This window comes from Pleurodeles waltl, chromosome 4_1, assembly GCF_031143425.1.
Source record: "Pleurodeles waltl isolate 20211129_DDA chromosome 4_1, aPleWal1.hap1.20221129, whole genome shotgun sequence".
Taxonomy (NCBI): domain Eukaryota; kingdom Metazoa; phylum Chordata; class Amphibia; order Caudata; family Salamandridae; genus Pleurodeles; species Pleurodeles waltl.
This window is the reverse complement of record NC_090442.1, coordinates 323,567,875-323,578,814: the sequence shown is the minus strand read 5'-3', so window position 1 is coordinate 323,578,814 and position 10,940 is coordinate 323,567,875. Positions and strand designations below refer to the sequence as shown.

At 46.1% G+C, this 10,940-nt stretch overlaps 1 long non-coding RNA gene across 1 annotated transcript in view; it reads right to left on the bottom strand.

Annotated features, from left to right (window-relative positions):
- Nucleotides 1–229: 229 nt before the first annotated feature.
- The window catches only part of LOC138288509 (uncharacterized), a 78,984-nt gene continuing 68,273 nt past the window's right edge, over nt 230–10,940 (bottom strand). The window contains exon 3 of the long non-coding RNA XR_011202424.1: nt 230–1,623. This is a non-coding gene — a long non-coding RNA (uncharacterized lncRNA). The remainder of the gene's footprint in view (nt 1,624–10,940) is intronic.

The following is a 10,940-nucleotide window of genomic DNA, read 5'->3' as shown; positions in this document are numbered from 1 at the left end:
CTATCTGCATAATATGGAAGGGCAAGTCAAGAAAGCATATACAACTTTAACAGCATTGGCCATACATCTAGATGACATAGCTGCAAGGTATACTCATCAGGATGGGCACTTGCTCAGTCAAATGCAAAGGAAGCTAGCACAATTAAACACCCTCCATTTGTGGACAAACAAAACCCAAGCTTCCACACATGAGACAGATGTACAACACCATATATGCTGACATTGGACAACACAAAATGAAATACTTACCATACCAAACATAACACAATGTGATGACACCCCATTTGGATTAACACCCACAGATCCATACAGTCAACATCTAACTTTGTCTTGGGTGACACCAGCACTGCCCACAAAGTCAGATATTGCAAACAACAGCAAATGGATCAGCAATCAGGCTGAAAAACACAACGGTGTAGGCATAAAACACAAGTTACTCAGGAACAATATAAAGGTAGAAAAGGAATTGCAGGGCAAATGACTACCTGAAAAAAGAACTTGGGTTTATTTACTAAGAGCAAAAGCCATTGGCCAGTTCATAGACATATGTTCATGTATACAACTGTGTCCACACTTGACTCCAATCACTGCCAGGGAACCTCGACAGGTATGGACATCAAGTGGGCAGGCAGGCACCTCAGGGATCATCCTTGGCTGGGGTGGGGTCAGATTTGGGTTGGGTGGGTTTGGGTTTCAGTTTAGGAGGGCAGGCATTTTTTTGTGGGGGAGAGGTATGGCTGCTTGCAAGGGGGCAAGTGTGACTGGGAGGACTATGATGTGGATGGGATGGGCTAGGATGTGGGTGAGAGCATCTTGGGTTTGGAGGGGTGGAGTGAACAAGGAAAAAAGCAAGGGAAAAAAGAAACTCTCCTTGAGGAAATGGGGAGGGTTTGCAGAAGGGTTTGAGGATTTGAAGGTGGAGGGAGTGGTGGTCAGGTGTGTGGAGTTAGATGTCTTGGGTGTGTGCATGTGTCAGGTATGCTTTTGTTTGGGTGGTGTCTGTTGCATGTGTGGGCATTTGCATGTCTTTGGGGGCTGGGAGGCGGAGATGCTGGGTGACAGGTGGGAATAGGGGATTTGAATTGGGAAGAGGGCAGTAGAGGGGGGAGGAATGTGGGGGTGACTTGCTGCCATCATTGATGAGATCAGAGCCTAAAAAGATCTCTGTGTACCGGACATGGTACCATGAATGCCTTTCAGTAAAGCATTAGTGTGCTGAAGTTGGCTTGCCAACGCCTGGAGGTCAATAACCTCTTCACTCAGGACAGCAGGGAAAACAGGGGCTGGGGCAGAGGTGCCTGCGGCAAAGGAGACGCCCACCCTCTCGGATAAGCGAGCACCGCCAAAAGGGTGGGGAGCAACAGGAAGTGTTCCAATATGACTCGGGGTGGTGGACAAAGGTGGTACAGGAGTAGGTCCAGATGGGTCTGCCACCACTAAGGAGTGGCCACTAGAGGTTGACATCCAATTATGATGACGTTGATTCTGTCTCCTCCGTCGTACTCCCCTCACCCTGTTGGCCACTGGGTCCCTCCATGTCGGTGTTGTCTTGACTGGAGGTGCTATGGCCAGATGCTTCCTCACTTGCTTGTGCCCTGTATCCTTCACTTGCCTGGGCTGATGCTGTAAATACAAAGAATAAAGGGTCACCACATGTTCCTGATCACACTTGAACAAAAGCTGTTAATAGCAAACATTACCCTGACGTCAAGTAGGCCCCAGCAACAAACTACATCAAAGTGCCTCCTACGTGTACGATACTGTATGCATGCATGCCATCTGAACTGTCAACAGTTGGCCACAGAAAAATCAGGATCTCAGACAACTACAATTGCATGACTGAAGTTGTGCAATCGCAGTAATCATTGAACAAGTAGGAGGCCACATCATCTTTAATGTTTTGCCTCATGGAGCATACCTTAGTTACCTGTTGCTGTAAAATAGGAGGCCAATACCAATTTCATTCCTACAAATCCTATACACGGTCAGGCAGACATTTATTTGTCACATACACAATAACACAAACATAAGAACTGATGCTCCACAATCCTGCCATGTTGCTGACAACGGTACAGTAGGCTGAAGAAGGTGACATGGAAATACTCATGCCACACTGAAAACATATCAACAACACACACTTCACTATGTCAAATTTGTCCTAATGGAGACATGGAGGTAGTACTAATGTTGCTACATATTTGGCATGGAAATGTTCACTATAGACAAAATGTGCAAAATGTCATGGAGATATGTTTCTAAAATCCATAACACAATGAATCAGCAAGCCCTAGGGAAATCATCACTAATGTCTAGCACCCCTTACAATGATGTGCTCTGACTGCATCAGTAGATGTAATTAGTCCTTTGAATGTTGGAGAGGCCCAGAGATGTGCAAGTAATTGCAGAAGGCTCTCACCATGTTGACTACATCACTGTCTCCATTTGGGTCCTGAAAACTGAGATGTCTCTGGGTAAATGGTTGTACCCAATCACATATAATTACAACATAACTGCAAGTCACTGCATGATGCATGCCAACAGTCGGGTAACACACCTTACCCATTACACATGTGCAGTTCAGTTCATGATGCCACAACTATGGCATGGAAATGCACATTGCATGTAATAACCCTAGTCCTACCCGTCATGTCCCTCATTGGTACTGGAGTTGTACATGCCAAATGACATGCTATGACGGGTTAGGGTATATGTAGGAACGTCCTCCTGTTTGCCCTGGTCACCCCCAAACTTTTTGGACAGATACTGGTGGTTACTGGCTCTTGGCTATGCCCTGGGTACTGCTTACCAGTCCCAGGGCCAGGGGTCTGTGTGAAGTGTATATGAGAATTAGGCTAATTATAATTGGCAAATTAACCTACCTATAATTCAGTGATATATGGTAGGGCATGTAGGTTTAGGGACCACAGCATAGGTACTGCACTGCTGAGGTGCCTAGTGTTATTTTAAAGGCAGGTCTGCCTTGCTGGCTGCTTTCAAATTAAAGTTACATGCAAATTCGACTTTGGAATTAAAAGTATTTCCAAAGTCTTAAACTACCCTATTATTACATATAAATCACCCCTAAGGTGTGCCCTATGTGCCCCTAGGGTTAGGTTCCTTGTAACTCTAAGCAGGGACCTTATAAAAATAGTTTTATAAGCCCTGGTGAGGTCAAAAACAGACAAATTTGTTTTTCCCATGTTGTAGTGAATGGCCTCCATAGGCTAGGATGGGGAGACTTTATTTTAATTTATAAAGTCTCCTTAAGAAACAGATACCACACGTTTGGTATCAAATTAATTGTTAGAATAAATCCCACAACTTACAATTGTTGGATTTAATATATCTTGTTCAGGTAAAGAATGTTAAACTTTACCTAAAAAGTTGCCAGCTTCAGCCCTGCAGTGTTTTTGCTGATTTGCTCTGATTGCCCAGCCTCTGGCAGCCTAGCCAGGCTGCCTTGATGAGGTGTGAAGTGGCCTGGCTCAACACAAAGAGATTTGCCTGTGGGAGGAGATCTTCCCTCAGCAGATGGGTAAGCAGGAAGAGGGGAGGGTTGCCAAACTGCTCTTCAAAGGCAGGGAATGCCATTTGGAGCAACCCAGCACCTCTCTCACATCCTACAAACCCAGACAATTAGGCCCCACCTTGATTAGATTAGGAGAGGGCAGGAGAGGGGGGTGTTTAGGACTTTTAGCCACACCAGTGGGTGGGCTCAGCCAGATGTATCCTCCATAAATTATTTTCAGCCTTGATGGATTTTTGAAGAATGTTGCCCCCTGGGACTGATTTTTGCCATACTTCCCAGGAAGTGGTCATCACAGGGGGAAGGACCCTGCACCTGATTGGAGATACCAGCATCCCCCTGTTTTTCACCCAGGAGCAAGGATAAAACTGGCAGACATGCACCCAGACCTCAGATCCCTACCAGGAAGAACTACAGGAGAAGGAGGACTGCCTCGCTGGACCCTTGATCTGCACCTGGACACTGCACTCTGGAGGACTGCACCAACTGCACACTTGGGCTTCATCACAAAAAGGACTTTGCCTGGCTTCAACTGGTTGCCTGGCTTCAAAAGGTTCAAGAAGGGACTCGCTGTTTGCTACAGGTGAAAACCTGCTAACCCGAGTCCCCTGCACCAGCTTCTGAAGAAACTGACCAGCTGACCACTGTCCAGTGGTATAAAAGGAGTTTGAGCCAGGTGCACTCTGGGAGTTGTAGTCTGCAGCCTCAAGGAGCATCTAAGAGCTTCTGGAACCTTGGGGGTGAGCTGTGGACCTCAAAAGAGCCTCAAAGGAACATCTGGAAGAAGATCCAGAAGTTTGGAAAGGTTTGGAGAACTTCTGGAAAAAAGCTCCATAAAGGGACCGACCAGCCGCTGCAACTCTAGCTGGCTTGCCTCAACCGCGACCAGGCCTGACGTGCAGGTTCATCCCAGTGAAGAAAATCTCGGCAAAAGTGACTAATTCCAAACTTAGGAAGTTGACTGGGATCTCCCAGGCAGTGTATCCGAAGAGGGCTCCAGGAACGTTGGATCAAGATTCAGGTTTGCCCCAGTCGAAGGATTTTCATCTCGAAAAAATAACTAAGTCCGAAGGTAAAAATCTCCACTCTGGACTACCGCAACATGTATCCAAGGAAGAGTTCCAGGAAGTTGGATTGGACTGGCGACTTGGTCCCTCTTAAGAAAATCTTCAAGAAAAAATTAAGTCCGAAGGTAAACTTTTGACCAAGGCGTCCGGCGAAATGTAGCCGAACAGAGCTCCATCGCGGTCAGCCTCAAACTTTGACTTTGTCTCGGTCGAGGTGCGACCAGATGACCAGATTGGCGCTATTCATTTCTAAGTGCTAAAAAGCATTAATTCTTTAAAAATTCATATCTCCGGTTCCCTTTATAAGGTTTTATTAGTTTTGGTGTAATTTTACAGCTAGAACTATTTCCTATTGTTATCAATTGTTTTGGGATTTTTAAACTGCTTTCTGTGTTTTATTTGGGATATTTGAATGCTTTACACTTTGCCTCCTAAGTTATGCCTTGTCGCTTGTTGCCAAGCTACCAAGGGTTGACCTAGGTTTAATTTACTGAGACCTAACTGGAGCTAAGTGGAGGTTAGTGGCATATTGCTAAGTGTAGACAAGTAATATTGGCAATAGACCCATAAATCATATCAATGGAAAGTGGTCTGTCACATGTGTGATGCCATCTACACATTACAGACAGTAGTGAGGCACCAACACTCATCACACACTGAAGACAAGTGGCCTCTGGGGGCAGATGCCAATGTACTCACTTGAGCAGGCACATGGCCGAGGACAGTGATCTATCACTTCTTTTCCCTGGGGCTGTAACACTGAGGAATAGTGGCCTGTAGCGTATAATTTACACCCACAACATCAACAAACATTCTTTGGTTGATCAAAGCACACAGCCATGTGTTGTCCCTGGACAGCAAATTGTTTGTGCATTGTACAGAGTTGTGTCCTGGGTCCCTGGTCCAATAGGCAAGGCACATCAGTATGCACTACATTACATATCCACACAGTTACTTATCTCCTGTGTCACACATGGCTCACCCCTAATCATCCGGGGGAGATGGCAGAACCTAACACATTACCTTGGCAATGTGACAGGCAGTATTATGCCCTGTACTGACCTCCTTGTGGCTGCTGTGCTTGCCTCAAATGCCCATCAAGGTCTGGCTATGCCACCACCAGAATACGGGCCATTAGAAGGGTCATGGTCCGACATGCACCCCACCCACACTGGGAGGACAGCACCAGCTGGACCTCTGTGATCTTCCAGGACCAGCATCTCAGGTCCTCCTACCTCCTGCGACAGTGGACGCTCTGCCGGCTGTGGAACATCAAGGTCTGCACCTTCCAGGGGATGGCTCACCATATCGCCTCCTTCTGATGGGCATTTACCTTATGGATCCAAGTGAAAATCAACCAAATACAATCACACGTTTTTGCCCAAATGGTTGTGTTACACACAAGTGAGAAAGACCAAGCAAAAACATGGTCAATTTGTCAACACACCACAAGTGTAAAGCACACAAGCCAATAGTACAAGGGCATGACTACAGACTTTTGTATCCAAAGATCTGTGGCATTATACACATTGCTTGCAAGATCCTCAAATGACTCAGACAAGATGTTTACGCAGCTCATGCTGTCATGCACATATATGTTGTCAAACATATGAAACCATCATAAAGCAAGAAATGTCTTTGGATGGCAGTAAAGACTCCTTGCCTAGTTATGTGCATCCAACACTAGGAGGATCTAGAACCCCCCAAAAATCACACAACACAATGTTAATGAGCACGCCATATTGTAATGGTCACCAATACCTGCACCATGTACATCCCATTGATGTCACACAGACTATAACAACAGGCACTCAAAAAGTATAACTGGCACACAGGAAAACATTGTAGCCTGTGAGAAGGGAAAGGAAGGGGTTGAACAGAGTAAATTGTGAACATGAGGTACTGACATGCTCCTCTGGTGAGCAATAGAATTGTCCATACAGGGAAGGACCTCATTGACAAGCCTCTCTCAAGAGAAAGCAGGGGCCCTATGACCTGCTGGACGTGGCATGATTGCTCCTAGAGGCGGCACAAAGCAGCTCAAGTAGTGGAAGTGTTGCTGACAGCAGTGTCAGTAGTCAATTGAGTGAATTTGCACAACATGGCGGTCTTGTCCACCATACATGCAGTCATCACCACAGATGGACACAGCCAGTGGTCCGCGGCACCACAAGCAACAATGTTAGCCTATGGCTGTGTTCACCGCAGTTGGAGCCATCTACCACGCAGATTACTTCCACCAGCGATTGCGGATGGTTTCTAATATCCAGTGGAGTAGGTCAGGAATCTGCCATTTTGGCAGCCATAAATACTGTATTTGGCTTTGTAAACTGTCACACCTACCATACGTGTGTTGGATCATCAAAAACATCCCTTTTCTGTCTTGGTATGTAGGTCCTACTACACAACAACCAATTTATTGTGCTGCAGGGCACCAATGGCATATGACACCGGTGCACAGTCCACCATCGCATTTTGAGGACACATGTGTTGACAAACAAGAGGGGGTCACCTGTGACCCATCTGTAGTTGCAGCTGGGATATGTACTGTGTGTCATATTTATCCAGTCAGAATTATTTTGTCACATGATATTGTTGGCATGCATCATGTATGTTGCAATCATGTCTTGTCACACATAGAAACCCTAGGAGAGGAAAGATAACACAACCTCCTGCCTACCATCCAGTGCCAGTCCTTCAGACTATGGAAAAATGCCACATAATCCAGTTATACCACCTGGAGAGGCAAACAATATTAGGCTTATGCCATAAGCTGGAGTTATATGTGATGCCAGCTAACAGTAATCCAACCTTCATGCCAACCATTGTACAAGTCATGTCAGTATTGCACTTCCTGGCCACAGGGTCCTTTCATCATACAGTGGCCCTATCTGCCTGTATGTCCCAAGCTATGTTCAGTCTGGTCTTGAAGTATTTCCTCTCAGCAATGTTGACAGCTATATCAAGTTCCCCCAACATGAGGATGTAGCCAATTTGAAGGCTGGCCTTTATGGTTTTGCCCGCCTCCCACATTGGTGGGGGTGATTGATGGCACACATATTGGCTTGGTGCCACTGGAGGACACTGAACAAGTCTATTGCAACAGAAAGAACTTCCATTCATTCAATGTGCAAGTTGTCTGTTTGATGGCTCTCTACATCGCAAATGTGTGTGCCTGTTATCCTGGATCACCCAATGATTCCTTCATAATGCGGAACAGAAGCATACCAGAGCACATTTCACTTCTTCACCCAGAGAGGGACTGGCTGGTTAGTAAGTCACATCTGGCCTGATTGTGTGTGAGCAATGTCTTGTGCTACAATCATGAAGTGAGTGACTCATTGTTGCACATTTGTCCCATTCCTTAACAGGAGACTCAGCATATCCAAACCATCCTTGGTTGTTGACACCACTGAGGAATCAAAATATGCGAGGAAAAGTCTGCTGCAATGAGGCCCATGGAAGAACATGGAGGCCAGTGGGGCTGGCTTTTGGGCTTCTGAAGGCCAGATTTAGGAGTCTGCACAGAACTGGTGGAGACCTCCTATCCTCACCCAGGAAAGTCTGCCAGATCACTGTGCATGCTGCATGCTCCACAGCATCGTCCTGAGGAGGGATATCCCATACATCCCAGAGAAGGGTGAGCCTGCAGTTCCAACGGGTGAGAATCCACAAATGCCAACTAAGAATGACAATAGTGAAGAGGAAGGAGCTGACTCATCCACAGCTACTTCTCATGAGTGTAAGTATGTCACATGATGTCATGACTGTGACTGTACAATGAACTGTAGTTGTGAGAATTTGTTGAGTTGAGTGTTTTGGATACAGCTAGGGAGCTGATTCTCTGCAATAATCAGACAAAGGCTGCTTGATAAGATAGCTTTTGACACATTCCTACCTTGATGATGTTGCTTTGCTTGTGTCAGTTTCCCTGCAATGTACTTTGTTTTCCAGACGCTTACTATGTGAGCCTATACTCCTTGTTAGGTTCATTGTACAGGTACCTTCACCATGACATCTTCATGTGGGCATTTCGGAGTTTTGACATTAGCAAGTAGTTGATGATGTTCTGACATACAAAGTGGACATGGATTGTTTCAGGTAATGTAGTTCACAGAGTTTGGGCGTAGGAGACTTGTGCCAAAACATCTTGTACAGTGTTTGGGTGGAAGGTAAAGAAGTGCCCATTGGACTTGTATTGTGTGCTGTGGTGGGCCTGATACATCATGTGTGTCATCATGTGGGCATAACATATGTAGTTCTAGACCACAACCAAGTCATTTTTCCTTCACATTGACTAAACACTCTTTTTGAATGACCTGTATGTAGCTGTAGATGTATTTCATCATTGTAGGCGTGCCGGTACCACAACACTGACATATGTTTGTGTTATACCACCAGATGCATAGGCATTGGATTATAGTGTCTGTATGATCAGGGACTGTTGTACTGCCATTTGTCTGTTTCTTGGATTATGGGATGTTGAATTACTTTGGTTTGGCATATGATAAAGGTAAGCTAATGACATCGACCACATCAATATTTGCCTATTTTACATGAGAATCACTAACAAATCCCTTTCTTCCATGGTCTGGGGATCTATACCTGCCAATATGTTCATTTACTCATTGTGAGACAATCATTCATGATTTCATGTAGTACAGATATGTTAACAACCCATGTGCTGAACACTGTAATAACATTCTTAGTTTGATCAGACACTTGTATGTATGTGTTTGTGTGGGAGGGTTGTAACCCTGAAATGAACACAGTGTACATGCAATATATACATCCTGACAAGTACCTTAGGTCACCATTGTGTGGTTCACATGGTCTGACATAGCTACATAGTCAAATATGAAATCAGCAGCAGACAATGAGTCAGTGAAGGGTGAATTTATTGTGGAGCAATGATAAACATAAAATATATATGTGACATGACTCAACAAAAATTCAAACGTGAAGTGGCCAGTCATAGTGAAGGAAATCATTGGAGTAGATGCCACACCATTAGAAGTCCAAAGTTCAGAAGTTCAGAGAACTCCTCCTTTTGGAAATGGTAGGTGGTTCAGGATCAGTCCAGAGTGAATGTGTAACACACAAAGGAGGTCCTTAACCTCTTAGGTGCGGGCGTCGGCCACTGGCCGACGCCCACACACCCTCCCTGGTGCGGGTCACGACCAGTGGCCGACACCAGGAAGGGTATTAATAAATCCTGGGGTGCGTTGCACCCGAGGATTTATTATTTTTTTTAATCTCCCCCCGGGAGACACGGAAGCTTCCGTGTCTTCCCCCATCCCCCCACCCGCCCCTTTGTGACGTCAGCGCGCCGCGAGGCGCGCTGATGTTTCAAAGGTGTTTTCCCCATCAAAGCAGGAAGCAGCCTTGCGGCCGCTTCCTGCTTTCATGGGGAAAACGGCCTTTTCCACGTTCGGGAAGGCCTCGTAAGAAAGGGGAGACTCTCCACTTTCTTACGAGGCCTTCCTGAAAGTGTTTCCTGGCCCCCTGTCGCAGCTGTGCTGCGATCGGGGGCCAGGAAACACTTTCAGGTTTCCTGGTTCCCCCGATCGCAGCACAGCTGTGATCGGGGGGCCAGGAAACACTTTGAAAAGGCCTCGTAAGAAAGGGGAGAGTCTCCCCTTTCTTACGAGGCCTTCTGAAATTGTTTCCTGGCCCCCGATCGCAGCACAGCTGCGATCGGGGGCCAGGAAACACCACTCGACACCAGGGATTTCAAATTGGGGCGGCGGCCCCCCCGGAAAACGGGCCACCCCCCCGGCATAATTAAAAAAAAAAAAAAACGTAGGCGCCCCCTTGGGGGGGGGGGGGGGGGGGGCGATTGCGCCCCCCCAGGGGATTTTTTTTTTTTCACAAAAAAATAAATAAAATGAAATGACAGGGGGTCGCCATTTTGGCCCCCAAGGAAACCATACAACAACTAAAAAAAAATAGATGTATATATAGATCTATATATATCTATGTAGATAGATATATCTAGGTACATGGATATATCTATAGATATATCTATGTAGATAGATATATATATATATATATATATATAGAGGTAGATCTATATCAAAGAGATTTATAAAGCGCGCTACTCACCTGTGAGGGTCTCAAGGCGCTGGGGGGGGTTACGGGGGGAGGGAAAGGGGGTGGGAGGTTCACTGTTCGAAAAGCCAGGATTTGAGGCCCTTCCTGAAAAGAAGTAGGTTTTGGGTCTTGCGAAGGTGGGTTGTGAGGGCGTTCCAGGTTTTGGGTGCAAGGTAGGAGAAGGATCTGCTCCCGGTGGTGGTGTGTTTGATGCGGGGGACAGAGGCGAGAGAGAGGTCAGCTGAGCGGACGTT